The 21074-nt window shown below is 44.4% G+C and overlaps 1 long non-coding RNA gene across 1 annotated transcript; it reads left to right on the forward strand.

Annotated features, from left to right (window-relative positions):
* Window positions 1-6160: 6160 nt before the first annotated feature.
* LOC128340315 (uncharacterized) lies at window positions 6161-16666 on the forward strand. Its single transcript, XR_008313589.1, has 4 exons — window positions 6161-6262; window positions 10903-11025; window positions 13653-13812; window positions 14519-16666. It is a non-coding gene; the product is annotated as an uncharacterized LOC128340315 (long non-coding RNA).
* Window positions 16667-21074: the final 4408 nt, after the last annotated feature.

The raw sequence follows: 21074 nt of genomic DNA on the forward strand, positions 1-21074 counted from the left end.
AGGGACCAGCTGCTTCCATGGCTTCATTTTTAAAATGGCTTCTGGCAGGAGGGACTTACTGCTTCCCCTGAAATCTTGGCAAGGACAAAGGGTCTTTTGGTAATTGTAGTCTTTCTGGGATTCCAGCAATGACTGTAGCCCCCCCAAATGCTGTGTAACAGAGCAGTACTGCCTGAATCCATATTGCACAACTGGGTTTGCACAACTTTAAGTCGGAGTGGAATTGCCTTCTTCCGCAACACTACCAGCCGTGCATACACACGTGGATGGGTGTTCAGCTGCCCACATTACAGTGTGCAGTGTGTGGTGCTGAAAATTAAAACAAATCTGAGAACAGCTTGTGTCAATTCCCAATGAGTTTAAGCAACGTATTTCAGGGATCTTCCCAAAAGTCTTGCATTTTTTAATTCAGAACCAGGAAGGAGGTTAGACTTCTGGCGATAACTTGTAAGTTACTTGTTCTGGAAATGTTGCATTTGTAGATCTCTTTGATCAGATAATGTACAGGATCACTTCCTCTTCTTTTCTCTCTCTGCAGTTTCTAATATCAGCCCACTAGGCTCTCTTCAGTCATGTGCCAGTTCTGTATGATGAGAGCCTCAGTAGTTGCCACACAGGGAGGTCATGCATACAATAAATGCTGTGTTCTACCCAGGTTTGGGAGCTGTGCGTGCTCCCAATTTCCAGTTGTGTGGAAGCAAGGGAGGAGGGTTTTCCTCCTCCCTTGCTTCCACGCAATCACTTCTACCCAGGTTTCCCTCCTACTTTGCTTCCACACAACCAAAAATTGGGAGCACACATAGCTCCCAAACTTGGGTAGAACACAGTTTTTTTAATTGTGTGAATGACCGCAGTGAGTGAATGATGCTTTGAGAGACTCACCCAAGACAAATACTGCTACCTACAATAACAATACTTGGCATGTATACAGCGCTTCAGAAGGTTCAAAGAGATTCTCCCAGGTGGATCCAATATTATTCTCCGCATATTATATGGGGGCGGGGGGTGGGGTGGGCTGAAAGACAGCAGCTTGGCTAATGTCACACTGAAATAATGGCAAAGCAGAATTTCAGTCAGGGACTTTAATTGCCCCCCCCCCCCCGGCCCCGGCCCCACTGATTGCTTGCTGCTTACTCGGGCCCAGCACCGGCCTCAGACACAAAGTGTTAAAGGGCACAATCTCCCTATGCTGCAATCATATTGCAGTACTCTCACCTAGCAGAGGCAGGCAGGCAGGCTGTTTCAGTTCGGAGAAATCTCACTTCCACTTGTGCTTAGCCCTATTTCGCTTCAGCAAGTTGGCTGCATCCTCTGTCTTCAGGCCATATTGTGACTTCCTGTTCAAGAGCTCCCTACTACTGATACATGATTACCACTTTGGCGGAATATTTATTTGGGCTGGGGACCAGAGTATTTGAAGGACTGCCTGCTCCCATATGGATCTGCTGTTTTATAATAACTGCTTCCTTTGTAAATGCAAAGCAATTTTATGTTTGTTCAACCAAGAGGCTTTTCACATGAGCGTGCAAAACCGAGCTAAGGGAACCCAGCCCGTTTTTGCACACTCATGTGAGGCTCGATCCCGGTAGCTACACAGTGGCAAATCCACCAAAGTAGCCTCCTTCTGAAATGAGGTTAAGGGAGTGAGTGCTCCCTTGACCTTATGTTTTTGATTGTGTGTCTGCCGTGGCTACTTGCAGCCCCGGCGAGCACACTTGAGGTGGAGGGGGATCCCAGCAATTGCACAGTGCATTATTAGGGCTCTGGGGGGCAGGGCACTATACAGTGGCACTTCCCTGGACCCAACCCCTAGAGCCACTGGCAGGAGCCAGTGCTTGTCTGGGTGGGCGATCTGCCCACCCAGTGAAGGATCAGCAGTCATCTGCAGGGAAGGTAAGTAAAACCTGCTCTCCCCACAGGCCTCCACTGAGCTCTTCTCACCGATCGTGAGAAGAGCTCCCAAGCGTTAGTCAAAAACAACCTCATTTTTCTCCTCCTCTTTTCCCTCCCTTTCCTTTCTGACTCCACCCCCTACACTCTCTACAGCAGGCCTGCTCAACTTAGGCCCCCCAGCTGTTTTTGAACTACAATTCCCATAATCCCCAGCCACAGTGGCCAATAGCCTGGGATTATGGGAATTGTAGGCCAACATCTGCAGGAGGGCCGAAGTTGAGCAGCCCTGTTCTACAGGATCTCCACTGGGACAAACTTCTAATTAACACAACTTAAAGGACTGCTAGATCGAATGCAACGTCTGCCAGCAAAGATTCCTTAATTGCTTCACTGGAGACCCTTTTCTGAGCGCCCCTCCTTCTGAGGTGAGTCAGATAATAACTGGTGTCAGGCTGCCATACTGCGCAAGGGGATGCAGGTGATTTGAGCGCCACCCCACACCTCTGCATATGTACCACCCACACCCCTGTGTGAGCACCACTCGCACCCCTGCACTTGGCAGTAACATCTCTGTGCACAGAGTTGTGCAACATGAGACTCATTGGAAAGAGGGTGTCATGTCACACAACTCCACACATGGCACCCTTACCACTGAGTACTGCCACTCTGTAGTGCAGCCCCATAAAAGGTGTTTACATGCACAGAGCAGCGTGGGTGGCATTCGAGCCCCCTGTGCCCTTTGTGCAGTACATCAGCCAGGGCCTTCACGGAGAGGGTGGCCCAGTGTGTACCCTCTCTCTATGGCTCTTCCGGTGGTCCCGACTCGTTGAACCTTAAGTTGCCAGCCTAAAACATTTTTTTTTCTTCCCAAGCTTTTAATTACTGCTGCTGCTTCTGCCGTGGGTGTCAGCAGGACTTTTTCTGGGGGTGGACAAAGGCGGCAATCCTTTAGCCCTGGGAGTAAGCCCCACTGAATTCAGTGGGGCTGGCTCAACCTGGGAGGGGACTGCTCCCTTGCATCCCCCAGGTGCCCGTGGCTTCTGCGTTTATCATTGGTTTATTGCTGTTTTTAGGGTTGCATGGGCTGCTTTTATTGCTCTTTTTATGATCCCTTCAGTGGGTGCTGGTGTAGCATAGTGGCTAATAGTCTAAGCTGTGAATCAAGCAGAACTCCCTGGTTTGAAGCTAAGCTCTGCCGTGAACTCACTAGGTGGCCTTAGCCCACTTATTTGCAGCTCCAATATGGGGATAATAATGCTTATTTCCCATACAGGCTTGATTCCAAGATGATAGATTGGCATGCAGTGCCTTGTCCACTCAAAAGCACTATACAACTGTGAAGTATTATTCTTATTTTATCCCTTTGTAAACGTTCTGAAAGTTGAAAGGCAGGGTATTTTATTATGACACAATTAGTAATTGTGTCAAAAGATGTATTGACAGGAACTGATCTTAAATGGCTTCTAGAAGCACCATAAGAGCTCCCCATCCAGAGTGGCTTTCAGGACCAAAGTTTAATCATAATTCAGTTTTCTAACACTTTGTACCCTTAAGATTTTAACTGAGACTTTCTTCTATTGGTTTTAATGATGGGTGCTGTTTGGCTTATTTGATTCTTTTGAAAGGAGTGGCTCACACATGACACAAACCTCTGTGTAAGTTGTAACACGGTTGTACAGCAGCATGACCATCATTTTCAATGGTCAAACTATCATGCAACTGCTTTTGTGCAATGTTTACATGTTGCACAATTGGGTGTACACTGTGTTATATCATGCATGACAATTTGAACATTATCATAAAATATAATGACACAAATAACTAGAAAGAATTCATTATACAATTGCACTTAACAAGTGGCTGCTGTTCATTTCAAATATTTGATAACTGGATGTTTGTATAAATTTTGATATTATTTAAGTAGGGGCCTCACATCTGAGTGAAAAGACCAAGTCTTAAAAATAAGGGATGCTCCAGAACATCTGTTGATCTTGAAATTAGAGACATCTGTTACTTACGATGGACCGTGGTGCTATAATCTGAATTTAGGGGCATTCCTTTGAGATAAAGGACATCTGGCAGTCTAGGTTACATTGACACCGTGGTCACTAGCAGAGCTGTGGTGCAGGAAACTGGATAACTGGGGAGCTCTGGATATCAGGCTCCGATAATGGGGTTTCCCATTAAACATCTTCTTTCATTTAATATACGGGATAGGATTCCAAGTTCCTCTGTTAAAGCAGCATCATTTCCACCCTGACCTTCTGTGTGATCTCTCTCATCATTGTTCTGGCTTAGCTGCTGTAAGACACTGATTTGTGCTTGGAGTAAGTGAGGAAAAGGAATGCTGTGTTGCTTACGGGCTAGTCATGCATGGCATTTGTAGCTGCCCGTAACCTTTCCGTGAACTCTAGCCCTTTGCAGCAGGTTGCAGAGGCCCTCCACAGTCAGGTGACCAGCCGTGCCATCTGCACCTCTATGTTGGTCATCTGGCCAGAGCTCTAACCTCTCTGAACATGATACAGTGAAATCTAAGTCTTGAAAGCTGCTGGGAGGCAAAAATCTGCTCTTCAATGTCAGTTTCACTCCTCAGTCATTTAATTGTCCAGTGCAGATGACAAAAGTCACCCTTAGATTTAGGTCACAAATGGCAGCTTATCGTTCGCATGCAATTGTACACCAGGGCTTTCCTACTGATTCAGAAAGAAGAAGAGCAACACTCTGTTCCTCACTTCTGTTTGGGATGGAAGGGTGCAGGCTGGAGACAGATCTAGGGCTGTGCATACAAAATTACAGCAAGCAAACCATTAAGGAATTTTGGTTTGTTTGTGCCAATTGGCCTTTTAGAATTTATACAATATGTTCAGAAATGGCAACAAGAATAGTAATTCCCAATGGCATTTTCTGACTAACAACCAGAACATGATCACAAAAATCCATTTTGCACAAAGTTAGGGCATGATCCAGTCACTTTAACCCCACTGATTGCAATGGGAGACCTGAGCAGGTGTTTAAAACTCTCCCATCAACATCACTGGAACTGCAAATGGACAGAATCCAGCACAGAATGGGGCACTTAAACTGAGTGAAAAGAAGGGGCTTAAATGTCCTTAGCTTTGTGTTGAATGGTAGCCTTTCACTTTGGTTGGACTCCATTTCTCCTGAACTGTTGAGGCAACCAACTTGCATGGTGCTGTTGCATGGTGCTAAAGCAGAAAGAAAGAAAGAAAGAAAGAAAGAAAGAAAGAAAGAAAGAAAGAAAGAAAGAAAGACTATATTGGCATGCTGTATCTAGAAGGGAGCCATTTCCTTCCTTTTTTCATTTTCCCAGTTGAAATCAACTTTTTAATGGCAAATTAATCTGATACACAAACCAGTCCTGAACTTTAACCTTCCTTGGCACTTGCAGTGGGTTAGCAGCTCCGTGCTATCACACAGCATCAGTCATCATCAGCGTAATACAATTACTTTACAGGCTGTAACTCCTTTCATCCAAGAGCCACAATAAGCTTCACAAACATTAATTAATTGACCACAGAGAACCATTGTGTGGTGGGAAAGGATAATTATAAAGATGGTCAGATACAGCATTGGTTGCATTGCCCCATCACTAGAAATCTAGCCACACACAAAAAGGCCTGCTTATTTACATATTTTAATTTTACATACTGATTTACTTGTTGGCTCTCATGCTGCTTGAAAGCCAGCATGCTGCTGTGGTTTAAGGGCCATACAGGACAAGGAGACCTGGGTTCAAATCCCTAACGCAGACCTGAATCTCACTGGGTGCCCATGTGCCCATGATTCTCTCACAGCCCAGCCTACTTTAGGCTAAAATGGTGGGGAGGCCATAAACTCCTTGGAAAAAGTAAAATAGGATAAAAGTGTGGTAAATGGCTCATTTTAATGTGCCTGCAGAATTGAAGAACTATTCAACTGAAAGGTGAAGAAAAGCTCCTCTGTTAATCTGATTTTAAAGCAGACAAGCTTCAAAGAAAGAGAGGTCTGTTATGATCCCAATGTTGGACCAAGACTAGGCAGGCGGGTGTTCAGATCTCCCCCCTGCCCTGAAGCTCACTAGGTGGCCTTGGGCAGTCACTCTCTCAGGGCCCATTTGGACCTAGTTATGAACCATGGGTTCAATGCACCTGCGGTTCTCTTTTCCATCCCATGACGTGTTCCCAGACAAGCCAGAGCTGCGCTCACTGCGCTTGGAAAGGGGTGGAAACTGGTTGTGTGGGCTTTCTGGATCCCAAGAAGGATAGCTGCGAAAGCCAATGAAATTTAAGCAACAGGAGGAGCTTCCTCCCTTAACTCCAGTTTGGGCGAGTTGCTCAAACCAGATGATCTATTCCAGCCTCCAGACCCGGTAGGTAACTTAAAACTGAGGGTTCATCTGGAGTCTAGGGGTAAGAATTGGAGCTGTGGTTTAGTCCTTGAACTGTGACTCCGACTATTCAGATGTCAGATGTCACAAGGGGCCAACCTGAGGTAAGTTTGGGCTGGTTCTATTCAAACCACTTCAATCCAACTGGTTCAATCTCAAGCCATGCCAGTCCCTAAAAAGAACTGGTTTGCCCCCCAAAAGAACCAGTTCAACTGGTTCAGGATTCTTGTAAAGAGGAAATCGGTAGGGATTCCCCTTTACAAACAAAGCGGAATCCCTAACAACCAAAAGGGGATTGAAAGGGTAGACGGGGTAGGGGTGTACACGGAACCGGCTGGCCAGGTTCAGTTTGAGTCTGGACCAGACTCAAACCTGACTGGGCCAGTTTGGTCCAGCACCCTTTGAACCCCACCCCCAGTCCGGTCCGGGGGGGGTGTTCATGAATTTTTTAAAATTTAAAATAAATGTTATTACCTTTTGCCATTTTGGGGGGCTTCCTATGCTTTGGGGGGCTTCCTAGGCCACGGGGGGTCCACAAACATTCCCCTGCCCTGTGCTGGCCTCGGAAATCACTGCCACGGCCTGCTGGAGTGTTATTTTTTGGCCTGTTTGGGCCTCCATAAATTGTTGTGATGACCATTTTGGAGGCTGCTGCACATGTACAAATGGCCTCTGCAAGGCCTGGCATGGCCCAGGGCCTCCCAGAGACCATTTGCGCATGAGCAGTGGCCTTAAAAAAATAAATTAATTAAGGGCCGCCGGGAAAAAATGGCCACCGTGCATGCACAAATGGTCTCTGGGACATGCCAGGCCTCACAGAGCCAATTGTGCACGTGTGGTGGCCTCACCACGACAGTTTATGGAGGCCCAAACTGGCCAAAAAATTACACTCTGGCGGGCCACGGCGGTGATTTTAGAGGCCGGCGGGGGGGGGGGCAGGGGAATGTTCGTGGAGGGTTCGGTTTGACAACCCCCCCAAACTGCCAGACCACCAGACCCCTGGGCCAGTTTGCACATTCCTAGAGGGGGGCGGGTGAGAGGGCACCTTAACTGCAGTGGTAGCAGCAGTTCCTTTGCAGCAGCAGGGGGGTGGCAGCTCCTCTAGGCCCCACTAGTGCTCCCATTATCATGATAGACTGGCCGGTTCTATCGAACCAGTTCCCAGACTGGCAGTTTGGTACAAATTCAGTTCAAATTTGAACGGAACTACCCAGAATGGTTCCATGCATAATCCTAGTCCCTGAGGTCTGCGTGACCCTTAGCAGCATAATTTCAGAAGGCACATGCAGCTGCAGAGGAAAGGGAAGATCACTGAAAATCTCCCTTTCCCTACTGTATTACAGAAAATGCTGGCATATCATCACAACATTGATCTGGTTGTCAGCCACTGGATGGTAACATTTTGAAACTTGGAATATATTTAGGTAGTACAAGGGGGAAAATACTGATTTGTGGGTTCTAACATGCATGAGATATACTCTAACTGCAGCAAGTGGAGCAAGGAGAGGGGTCTAGATTGCAGCCACTTTCTTGCATATAAATCATTCTCCTTCAATTTAATATTGAAAAATAAGGATACTTCTTTTATGTAATGATATGGTACTAGAGTACATAATGAGGATTAGTGAGAAGAGCCATGAGGGGGTTAGCAGGGCGGCAGCCCTAGGCAGCCGGATCAGCCGCCCACATGAATGCCAGCTCCGTTACAGAGCCGGTGGGGGCTGGGGGGGGGATCGGGGGCCGTGCAGCCCCCAGAAGCTCCAGCATGCTCTGCGCAAGTGTGCAGGGCATGCTGGAGAGACCCCTGAGCCAGGAGGCTGCTTTTCAGCCTTCCGGTCAAGGGTCTCCTCATGAGTAGCTGTGGTAAGTAGCCGCAGTGCGGAGCCGCGCCACAGCAACTCATGAGCAGAAAAAACGGGTTTGCGGAGTGCTCGCAACTTGGTTTAAGGGGAGGGGTAGTTTGGTAGTTTGGTGGGCTCCTCCTGGAGCCCACCGGGCTCACCTGCGAGCCCGGTGGCTCTCATGGTCAGGCGAAATCGGGCTAGGCTCCCCTAGCCCGATTTTGCCTGATCATGGGAATAGCCTCAATAACTTTTTGTTAAGCCACACAAAAGCTTCTCTTGTATTCTTTTGTTTTATGCGTCCAGAAGTTTTATATCTGTCCCATTCCACAATCTGTGCTAACCCATAATAATGAAACAGCAGTTCTCAGGACTGGGCAGAGGGGCAGGCAGAGTTCCTCCTCCCCCCCCCCCGACAATCCAAAGACAATCCAAAGTGGCCACACGATCTGTGCTGCTCCGTGCAGCATGGCTCACTGGAGGCCAGGAACCATTTTCCCGGCCTCCATGAATCCCACAATGAACTGTGTGCTGAGCATGGTGCGTTGGGGGATCCCCTCAGGAGTTTGGCACTCTAGGCACCTGATTCTGTGTATGCTTGGGCTGCCTGCTGCCCAAGCATACACACCACCCTGGCACCCTGAACCCTGGCTAAAGGCTGGGGTTAAAAGTTGGGCTACTTGTGATGGCAGCGCCAGGATTTGGATCAAATCTGGTGGTGCACACAGGCAGCCAAACCCAGGCTGGGCTGCCCTAGGCTGGGTTTGTCTGCTTGTGTGCACAGCCTTACTATGTTTAGCACACTGAAATAGGCTCATGGGAGTAAGAACCCCTGCAAACTTGGTAAAGAAGTATATTTTAAAGTGGTGGCTCTCCGAGCAACTGTCTCTATTCTAGAGTTTAATGTCTCTCCCAGTGGCTGCTGCTGGTGTCTCTCTTTTTAGATTATGAGTCAACCATTTTCTACTTTGTTTTGCTATATAAATTTTAGAAACTTCTTTTTGGAAAAGCAGTCTCTATCTCTATCTCTGTCTCTATCTCACTCTGTGTGTGTGTGTGTGTGTGTGTGTGTGTCCATTCTTATCGGCTGAAACAAGAAAAATTACTCAAAGTAGTCCCACTGCAATTATGACAAGTAAGGCCTAACTTATCCTTTTAATTTCAATGGAAAACTTTGAGCAATTTTCCTCATCATGTCAGCCAATAAGAATATAAGAATAAATATTGTTCAAGAGGAGATTCTCATGGTGTCTTTTGCTTTGTACTTACATAACCATCCATGCTTCCTCCTCCCTTCTTTGCCAGGCTAACAAAACATACCTTGGGGGATTTATGGGGGGAAATATTAATTAGCATTTCATACACTTAGAATGAATTTGCCAGGACACTTGATTACAATCTTATTCTCGGTGTCTCCATGCTTTTCATACATCTCTCATGCATGACAAACAAGAAAATAATTGCTAAAAGCCTGCGAGCTTTATTCTTTTTAAATACAGACCATCCCTTAAGCCCCTTTAGAGAATACATCATTTATCTGATTTCAAACATATTCCCACCCCCACCCTCCTTTTTGGTGGAACATTTCGATAAGGAGTGAGCTAGAAAATTAGAGTTCTCCATAAGCTAGCTACATCTAATTATAAAAGATGAAGGCTTGGGATATTTGCATAATTGCTGACTCTGGTAGGGGTCGGTAACATATTTGCATTAGCTACTTATGCTTCATACTAACACTTTTAAGTGCCACTTATCAAAAATAAGTCCACCAAGCCAGAGGTGCCGAGGTGTCTAAATATTGTAACCTGCCACAAACAGACAGTGTCTTCTGCTTACATCACGAAGAGACAGAGAGGCTTTCAAAATACAGGCTTGGACTCAGCTTTGCTTAATAGACACAAAGGTGAAGGGGGCTTTAATAATATCATAGATGGGTGTGAAAAACCTCTCACATGCCTTCAGAATGAATTTGGTTTTGGTAGCAGTTGTATGTTGGCATTGGACATTTCTTCATTGGCATTCATAGCTAGACTTCCAAGGGTCTCCCCTGTTTACTTCTGCGTCTCTCAGCTCTGGAGGTTCTGATCTACACCAAATGCAGCTGGGATGGGTTTCCTTAACACTGTGAAGGCCAGAAGAAACTGCCTGGCTCCTGTTCTTAAAGAAGAAAAGATCTCAGAATCAGTGGCTGACATATTGCACGGTGTTCCACAGTCACTTCCAGCACCATGGGAGTTGCTGTTTGCTTGTAACACTCCATTCATACAGTGGCACGAGTGTTGTGCAATTGCTGGAAATTGCATGAACATAGTTGCACAATGGTCCGGCTATGGAAAATAATAGCTGAGCGCCATTGAACAATCACGTCACTCAATTTCTGTTGATTGTGCAAGGGCATTCTTTAATGTAGTGTTATGAGCACACAGCAGCTCCTGTAGTATTGGAAATGCCCATGGAACACTGCGCAATATGTTGGCCACTGCAGTAGAGTTAGAGCATTGGCTCAAGTCCAGAGAGACTCAAGTGAAAATCCCAACTCAGCCACAATGCTTACTGGGTCAACTGTATTTTTAAACTGTGCTTCATTAAAAATTAAAAAACCACAGGGTGATGTACAACAAATCAAATTATCACAACAATAAAATCTCATGAAACAATAAACAAACCAGAATTAAAAGCAGGGCAAAATTTTATACCTCATGGCCTGATATTGACATGGATAAATAGTGTTTGGTGTCATCAGCATACTGATACTACCCTGCATTAAATGTTCTCTCCCAGCAGTTTCATGTAGATGTTAAACAGCATTGGAGACAGTATGGAGCCCAGAGGGACAGCATACAAAAGTTCAGATTTTGAAGAGTAACAGTCTCCAAGGGACACCATCTGGAATCTGCCTAAGAGGTAGGAGCAGAAACACCGCAAAGCACTGCCTCCCACTCCCAACCCCTTCAGATGCTCCAGAAGGATGCTATGGTTGATACTATGGTTGATGGTTGATACTATTGGAAGCCATAGAGAGGTCCCAAAGAACCAACAGAGTCACACTTCCTCTGTCAATTCCTAATTGGAGATCATCCATCAAGCCGACCAAGGCTGTCTCCACCTCATAGTCCTCCTGAAAGCCAGTTTGAATGTGTCTAGATAATCAGTTTCCTCAAAGACTGTCTGGAGCTGGAAGGCTATCACCCTCTCAATTACCTTGCCCAGCCATAGAAGGTTGGAGACAGGCCTGTAGTTGCTTTACTCTGAGGGATCCAATGCAGGCTTCTTCAAAAGAGGTCTAATGATTGCCTCCTTAAGACAAGGAGGCATCCGGCCCTCCCTCAGAGAAGCATTTATAATATCTACCAGGCCTTCTAAAACACCACCCTTGCCAGATATAAACCATGTTGGACAAGGGTCAAGAGAACAGGTGGAAGGCTTCACCGTTCCAAGCAACTTGTCCATATCCTCAGGAGTCACAAACTGAAACTGATCCATCCTAAGCACATAAGATGAGTTGCTGGACATCTCCGCATCAGACATTGCAGACATCAGACATTGGCCCAAATACAAGATATTTTACCAACAAAGAATTCATTAAAAACATCACAGCGGGAAACTGATGTGTTTAAATTCTGATTCAAGGGAGGAGGGGCATGTACTAGTCCTCCCACAACCCTGAACAACTCCGCTGGATGCAAGGATTATTATTATTATTTCTTGTTTACACAGTCAGACAGGTGTTTTTGATTGGTTTGTTTTATCCAGACATAATAATAATAATAATAATAATAATAATAATAATAATAATAATAATTTGATTTCTATACCGCTCTTCCAAAAATGGCTCAGGGCGGTTTACACAGATAAATAATAAATATATAAGATGGATCCCTGTCCCCAAAGGGCTCACAATATAAAAGAAACACAAGATAGACACCAGCAACAGTCACTGGAAGTATTGTGCTGGGAGTGTATAGGGCCAGTTACTCTCCCCCTGCTAAATAAAGAGAATCACCAAGGTAAAAGGTGCCTCTTTGCCCAGTTAGCAGGGATAAATTCTGGATGCAATATGGGCAGAAAAGAATTGCTTCTTTGCCACACATATCATCTGAGCATAGATCTTCAAATGTGCTCTATGCTGTCAAGTCTTTAGAGTCAAGTCTTTCTCCACTTGCATTCCAGTCATCTACCTTGCCACTTCAGCCCCCATAATTCTTCGTTATACCAAGGGATTAGTTTTGAAGCAGGTCAGAGAGGATGCTTAGGAGCAATCATGTCTACTGCCCTGGTGAGTTTGCTGTTCCAATTCTCCACCAGGGCATCAATAGGACCACCAGCAGAGCCAACACTAAATCCTTCCAAGGCTTCTTGGAATCTGATTGGATCCAATAACCTTCTTGGGCAGACCATTCTAATAGGCCCCTCAACCCTGTAGAGGTGGGATGTGGTTGTGAGTCCAACCTTAACCAAATAGTTGTTCATCTATGACAATGGGGAAATCACAGGAGTCCCCACCCATGGAACAGCATTCTGATCAGAGTAAAAAAACCAGAGCAAGCATGTGACCAACAATGTGTTGGTCCCAAGACCACTTGGGATAGGTCCATAGCTGTCATGGCCACTATGAACTCCTGAGCCGCCCTGGACAAATTGGTCCTGAAATGAATATTGAAGTCCCCCACAACCACAAGCCTGGGAGACTCCAACGCCATGCCTGGGGCTAAGCCCGTCAGCTCAGTTAGGGACTCTGTTGGGCAGCAGGTGATTGGTACACCAACGGAAGTCCCAGTCTATCCCTGGTCACCAAAATTAGGTACGCACAAATTTGATATGGTCAGACACTTTGACAGGGATCCTGGTAAGGGAGATGTTGTTCTTATAAACCACAGCCTCTCCATCTCCCTGCCCACGTCCTCTCACCTGCTTCTCAACAAAGTACCCTGAAGGGAGAAGCTGGGTTCAAACTGGGCCACCAGCCTCCTCCAGCCAAGTCTCTGTGATACTTACCAGTTCAGCCTCTTCATCCCTAATCAAATCAAGGATGATTTCTGATTCATTCTGGACCAACCTGGCATTACAAAGGAGCAAGGTGAGGCTCTGTGGATGGGTGGCACTGCTCCCCAAGGTCAAAGAGCTGGCCGAACAGCCAGAAGAGGGGAAAGCTATTAGATTTCTGATCTCCCTTCCCCTGCATCAGCCTGCTGACTTGCCAATGTTACTTCTTCTATTCCCCCTGCACCACCACTACCAGATTAGCCGCCCTATAATCAGTGGATTTGCCCTCCATTTCCCCATCTCCAGACAAGCCTGCACCCATTATAAACCAACTGCATCCAAGACTTAAAACAGAAGCTTTCTAAATAGCTGCCCCAACTTTTAAAACAGACATAACATGTGGCATAAAATATAAATATATATGCTAAGTTCTGTAACTTACTGTAAACCTTGGGTTTGGACTTCAACATATTTGAAAAAGGCTGGAATAAACTGAGATTTGTGATTTGCATGTCATGACTAATCTTGATTTATTTGAACCTACATAGGAAGTGAATCCTCACGTGGGAATAGAAGAAGGTATCATACACGCCCAAGGCTCAGACACATCACATGCAGCCCAGCTTTAACAGAGTTTCCATGTGACAGCTGATCAGCCCCTAAACTTCTTCCTTTTTGCTCTCCTTTCAGAAGATTGTTTGGACCCAGGTCAGTCAATTTCACTACTAATAGTTGATATATAAACCCTCTTCAGATGTTATGAGGGCCACGGGTGCTCACGCTTACTACTGCAAAAGTGGGGAGGAATTCCCACCTTGCTGCTGTCACTCACCTCCTCCCGGCAGCCGCACATACTAATGGCACCATTTGTCTGAAGGGGGGATATGCCATAAGCCAAGGATCCCGTGAACAGCAACTTAGATCCATTCAAGTTGCTGCTCACAGAATCACCTGGGAACACACTTACAGCAACTCCCCCTTCAAATGTTGAATGAAGTGTGAGGTTCTGGCTGTTCCTGTTGTGTTTGTATAGTTACCAAGCCACCCCATCTGGATTGAAGCTAGTACCATGGCAGCATTATGGAGAATGTTCTTCCTCAGAAATATCTGTAAACACACCTGGTTGGCACTGTCAATTCTTCTGAATTCTAAGAAAGCTTGGATTGTGTATACAACTTTGGCCCTCCAGTGGCTGTTGGACTACCACTCCCATCATCCCTGTACAGCCACTGTACTCCCTGCAGTCATTGTAGCTGGGGAGGGCGGGCCAAAGTTGTGCAACCCTGTTGTGTAGCATGATGCATGGTCACTTCAAACAGTCTGCATTTAAACGAAGAGACATATGGCCTTCGATTTCAGGAATGTCGAGGTGTTGACTATTTATTGTTCTTTTTGTCTCCTTTTATGATGCCAGATATCAACACGAGACCTTCGAGAACATGACCTTGTGAACGTCTCTCTTTCTTTCTGTCATAGATAGCAATTGGATGGTCTGTGACCTCTGGATCAGGCTGGGGGCACAGAGGCTGATCCACTTTAGCCCTGCTTTGCTCAGCCACTCTAGCATTTGGAGGATCTTTGTCTTCTCTTTCTCTTGGAAGGCTCATTAGGCCTGATCTCTTTTAGCCTTTTTGCTTTGGCTCCCTATTTCACCACACTGGATGCTACATCACATCATTCCTCAGGTCCCTCTATAGGTTAAGCCCAAGCTCTCGTCCACGCTCCTTTTTAAACTCACAGTCAGCGCCTGAGTCTGTGTTGAGAACTCTTGATGAATCCTAGTTCTCGGCACAACACCGGTACGTCTAAAAGTCTGGGCTTGTGAGTCACGGTTAACACTTGGCAGAGTTCTTCATCCTTTTGCCCTTGGCTGCTGCTTGCTATTACGCTGGCAAAACTGAGCAGCTTATTACAAAGACTAAAACACAGCAGTGTGATAAAAGAATTTGCACAATGCAAACTGTTCTGAGCATCTCAGCATCACACCCTGTATGTGCATTCATCACCTCATCAGATGCATATGCCAACATGAAAGAAGATGTCACCACACTTCTATAGGAAATGCTGTTGTCCTGTAACATTGCACAGCGGGCCCTCAAGGAATATAACACTGAAGTTAAAAGCAAGGTTGCTTGTGCAGTCTTGATTCAGATAAAAGATATCAGGCATGAGCTGTAATATACACAGCTTATAAAAAATAGATGCTTTTTCTTACAACATTAAAAAGGACTTGATTTTTTTTTTTTAATGCAGTTAAAATGTGCCTCTTTTAAAAGAAAACCTGAATTTAATAAAAACACTTTATGGTCAACACTAACCATCTCTTTAAATGGAATCCACAGCCCTCTTATTAAACACACTGGCTGACATCCAAATGAATGAAGCACCTGTTGTAGGTAACACTGGCTAACATGCTACACAGGCTTAGAAGGGCGGAGCAAGAGCTCTATCCTCACAAGTAGCCAGGAAGCTAACTGTGCATGAGGCTTGCCTTGCAATGCAGTGTGCAGAGAGGGAGAGATGATTTTTTTCTCCTCTCCCCTCCATGCAAAACCCCCTTTTGCATCCAGGAATATGACCACTTGTGAGGATGGAGCTCTTGCTGTGTTTTCCTTTGATAAGGACATTAGACTTTAAGTAAATGACCTTGTTTTGCATGGTTACATGTGCAGGATGTAAGAGAGAGAGTCCCAAACAATTCCATTAATTTTCAGTGTCCCTGACCAGATAATGCTTAAATGCAGATGGTGCATTTGGGCTGCCTGAACAAAGGTTTTAGATTATGCTCCTAAATAATACAAACTAAGACTGTTTAGTTCAAAACCGGTATGTCTTAATGAAACATCCAGAACCTTACTTATAGCAAAATAAAAGTTATACTCTTTAGAAACTGGATTTTTCATTGAATTGTACTAGGCAAAGATATGGGGAAAGCGGAGGGGAGGGGGAATCTAACAAAACTTTGACTTCTAGATTGAAGCAGATTAAACAGCATAATATTATATCTTCCATTCATGATACTCAAGGCAATGTCCACACAGACCCTGAATTTATAAATCAGTAGTTTTTAAAATTTTATTCTAAATTGTATAGTAGTAGTACATACAATACTGAGGTCAATATAGATTGTTTCCTGCAAAAGATGCATCTTCCACACATAAGACAAGATCAGTCAAATAATATAAAATGTGTACACAGACACGTACCTACACACACATGTTTCTATCAATCACATTGAGATTTTACATTATTAATAATGTTAATATTCAATTAATTAAACCAATGAGTAAATAATAGAAATGAAGGGAAAGAATTAACTAAAATTAGAATAAATACTTAACACTTTTGAAAAACAAATATATTTCCCCTTTGGCTGGTACAAAATAATTGCGCTCAAGAGAAGCTTCCAATATAATATCCCTGTTGACAGAGCACTGGGCTTCTGTGGAATTACTGAAAATCCAGTCTTCTTTCTAATGAGTTGTACTTGCACACTTCCTTTTTTATCTTTTATTTTCTTTCAGAAATGTATTACATGTTAAAAATGTAATATTCTGTCTAGTATAAGCCTTTCATAAATAGTTTTAAAATAAGTTTAGATCAATTGTTAAATAAATGAATAATGTTTAAGTTGTTTGTCATGACCAATGAGGACAAAATAGTTTTTCAAAATGGGGTTCATGCAGTGTATGTGATCAAGAAGGAGGAAGGGGAGGCAGCCCCAAGGCAGTGCCATTGGACGTGTGGGATGAAGGCAGAGGCAGTGATATGTCTGGAGAATGAATGAGGGCAAACCCACATGGTTTCATGGGAGAGGTCTTGAAAAGCAACACAGCTGGAGCACAGCCAAGCTGAAGGAGAAGAAGGTGGCTACTAGGCTGTGTTGATGGGTTGCAGGAAGAAAGGCAAAGCAGTCAGATGCAGGGGTATAGCTATAATTGAGCCGATGGGCTCAAAGAACTTGGGGCCCCCAGCTCCATCACTCCCTATTTTCTTCATTATTCAAGGGGCTGCCAGGGAGAGGAGTGAACATGGGCCCCCTCTCCCCTAGCTACGCCCCTGGTCAGATGGGAGAAGAATTGGTGCATTCAGGTGGGAGTGGGAAGGAAAGATAACAGATGGAAGGAAATGTGACATGGATCTTGAGGAAGATGGGACAAAACTGGAAGGGGAGCCGGTGGCAACAACTCCTTCCAGAGTGCCCCTAATCCTAGGGATGGGCCTGACCAAAACATTTCATATGGCCAGTTTGGCCAATGGCTATCCCACAATGAGCACTGAAACATTTGAGCAAGTTATTTATCTGTATTTATTTGTCTGTAGGAACATAGGAACATAGAAAGCTGCCATATACTGAGTCAGAGCATTGGTCTATCTAGCTCAGTGTTGTCTACACAGACTGGCAGTGGCTTCTCCAAGGTTGCAGGCAGGAATCTCTCTCAGCCCTATCTTGAAGAAGTCAGGGAGGGAACTTGGAACCTTCTGCTCTTCCCAGAGCAGCTCCATCCCCTATGGGATGGAGTGCTCACGCTTACAATGCTCACACATCAAGTCTCCCATTCATATGCAGGTAGACCCTGCTTAGCTAAGGGTACAAGTCATGCTTGCTACCACAAGACCAGCTCTCCTCTCCCCTCTGTTTGAGTCATTTGCTCTCTATTTTAAAAAGTACCAAAACAGCTTACAATACATGTAGAAGGCTAAAACAAACAATACAAGCAGTTTTTAAAAAGTATATCAATGCATTAGAAATGACTAGCTGCAATCTAGAAAAGATTGTAGGAGAGACATCCATCTTATGCAGCAAAATTAAAAAATTTTAATTTTTAAAAACCTTCCTTTTGGAATAGGAAGGTCTTCGCCATCTACCGAAATGCAGAGAGAGAGGAGACTGGTTTAATCTCTTTGTGGAGACATGATTCAATCTCCTAGAGCTGCTTGCTGGAGTACAAAGGGCTCTTCACTCATTCAGCCTTTAGTACAGCAAGAACTTGTATGGGATGTCAATCTGGGGACTCCCTCAGCACTGAGGGAATCACATATGAAGCTGTTTGATATACAGTTGCATGAAGCATTTTGTAGATATGTCATTTCCTCCTTCCTAGAAGACAGAATGCAGTATCAACACAAGATGGCACCAGGGCCCAGTTCTCCAGGACAACACTGGAAAATTTAAAGCCCTGATCTCTTTATTTTGCCATAATTACAGATGGCCTTAAGCAAGCATTGCTTTGCAAGACTACATCATGTTGTCAGCAGCCTGGTCCAGCCTCTTATCCGAAAATATTGGATACTGATCCTGATCTTGAGAAATGGCCAGAATACTGTTACTTATATACCACTTTTCAATGAAACTTTTCAATGAAACACAGAAAAACAATAAGTAATTATTCCTTGTCCCCAAAGAGGCTCATAGTCTAAAAAGAAACACAAAGGTAGACACCAGCAACAGCCACTAGAGCAAGACTGTTGCTTCAGCCCTTCTGTAAATATTGGACTACAAATCCCACCATTCTTGTCTACTGGCCAATGTTGATGATGGGAGTTGTAGTCCAAAACAAGCTGGAGGGCCAAGAAGTGATGCCAGAGGCGTAACTAGGGAAAATGGCACCCGGGACAAGAACTGAAATGGCACCCCCCCACCGCGCCCCCCCAACATACTACATTATACTTAGGTTTTTCCTCACAAGTGTCCGCCGCCGCCGCCAGGCCAGGCCACTGACTGGCCACCAGGCGCCAGCAAAGGAATGGGGGGGGCGCGGGCGGCGCGGAAGGGACTGCTCATGGGGAAGGGGGCACCGACGCGCTCCCTTGACTGCTGCAGCGCTGCTGCACTGAGCAGGAAACATTTGTATTAACAAAAAATAAAAAAAAAATTAAAAAAATTGGTCATGGTGGCGCCCCCCACGTGACCAGAAAAGATGGCGCCCGGGGCACGTGCCCCCCCTGCCCCCCCTATAGTTACACCTCTGAGTGATGCTGTACTAGGGCTGAATAGGGCTGGTTGCTCTGCCCCTGCTAAATAGAAGATAATTACAACTTTAAAAGTTGCCTCTTTGCCTAGTTCGCAGGAATAAATAGTAAAACATATTGCCAGACTTGGTTTATGTGTTCCAAAAATGCATCTTTTTGCATGCCATTCCTCTTTGCTTTCTGTGGCCAGATCACAGGATCCTCAGCAGAAATCTTCCCTCTGGTTGGCACTAAGCAGAGCATTACAGGTTTTCCTGGGTAGAGCACTTCAAAAACTGAATGACCAAAAGTATAAATATGGAAAGGCACTTTCCATTCTGTTACTGTTTCAGCAAAGAATTTTAATCTCTTACAGGGTCTTGATGAACATTTGATGTAGTGGCGCTGTCAAAATGGTCTGCTCATCCTAACAAAAAAAGCAAGCAGATACCATTTTACAGTTTAGTTCCCTGGATTTCCAAAAGGATATCACTTGCATACAAGAGGCCAGCAAAAGGGCTGACAAATTGATTTAGAATTAGATGGCTCTATGAGGCTCTGTCTTCTGTTCCCTCAAATTCCAGCAGTAGGGGGAAAAACAGGGATCTCCAGTTCATACAACAGCAGCTCTATTTGGTCTCTACTTCATTGTGCATGCCCAGTAAGGTGCTTTGTTAATGTCCCTGTAAAGTCATTCTTGCCATGTAATATATCTCTTCTTTGCTAGATCTACTTATGATACATGGGTAGCCAAGCACAGCTGTATAGATGGCCTCAGAACAATTATGCCACATGCTTGGTTTCAAAAATCAATAAAACTGAAAACTGATTCTCTTCCAATGATAATACACTCTTCTTTCTCCTCTCCATAAAAACTATTTAAAGTTGGACTATTTTTGATGTGTCACTCTTTAGTATCTTGAGTTCAGGCATGCAACATTGCTGCTCTAGCAATTTCAGATCATGTTCCTGTTAAGTGGGTTGTTGGTTTGGAAGATAGTTCTGGTACTTCATTTAGGTGGTGTATGAATAAATCCTTGCCAAATGATCTGCAGTTCACTAGACAGATGGAACAGGAGATGGAATAATTTTTTGTTTGTTTTAACAGTGGCGTTGTTACATCGTTATCCCTGTTTTGTGACACTTCTTAAACTTTAAAAGCATTTATGCAGGCCAGGTCATAGCCTATTCTTCACATACACAAAGGCAAAAAATGGTTCAGATTGTACAGTATTTTTGGAGAAACAAGTTAAAGATTTATTAACTTTTTATGCATCACACCTTTTTTGTGAGTCATACAGAACCTTACTTATGGCAAAATGTGAACTCAAAAAGTTATACTCTCTAGAAAATGGATTTTTGTTGAATTGTACTAGGCAAAGATATGGGGAAAGTGGAGGGGAGGAGGAATCTAGCAGACCTTTGGTGTCTAGATTGAAGCAGATTAAACAACATAATATTATATCTTCCATTCATGATACTCAAGGCAATGTCCACACAGACCCTGAATTTATAAATCAGCAGGTTTTAAAAAAAATTTATTCTAAGTTGTATAGTAGTAGAACATCCAGTACTGAGGCCAATATAGATTGTTTCCTGCAAAAGATGGATCTTCCACAACTAACACAAGATCAGATCAATCATCTAGCTGCACCTCTTTCTCTACAGAAAATAATGATCACAATCAAATACATGAAATCTTGAAAGGCCCCGGGGCCCTATGGATCTTCTGAGGAGTTTTACAAGATGTGTATTAGTTTCCTGACACCAATCTTATTGGAGGTCTATAAGGATGCTTTCCTTAGCAAGTATTTCAGTGAGGTTTATATAACTGTCCTCCTTAAGCCTGGTAAATATATTGGTTTATATACTAGCTATAGACCCGTTTCTTTCAGTGCAAAAGTTATTACCTGACCTCACTGAGATCTTGGCAGGTGCTGGATTCATTATTTATTTGTGGATCCAGGCCAGTTTAAAGTCACAAGGTATATATGGAGAATTTTGGGTTCTAGACATGT

The sequence above is a fragment of the Hemicordylus capensis genome, chromosome 1, assembly GCF_027244095.1.
Source record: "Hemicordylus capensis ecotype Gifberg chromosome 1, rHemCap1.1.pri, whole genome shotgun sequence".
Lineage (NCBI taxonomy): Eukaryota > Metazoa > Chordata > Lepidosauria > Squamata > Cordylidae > Hemicordylus > Hemicordylus capensis.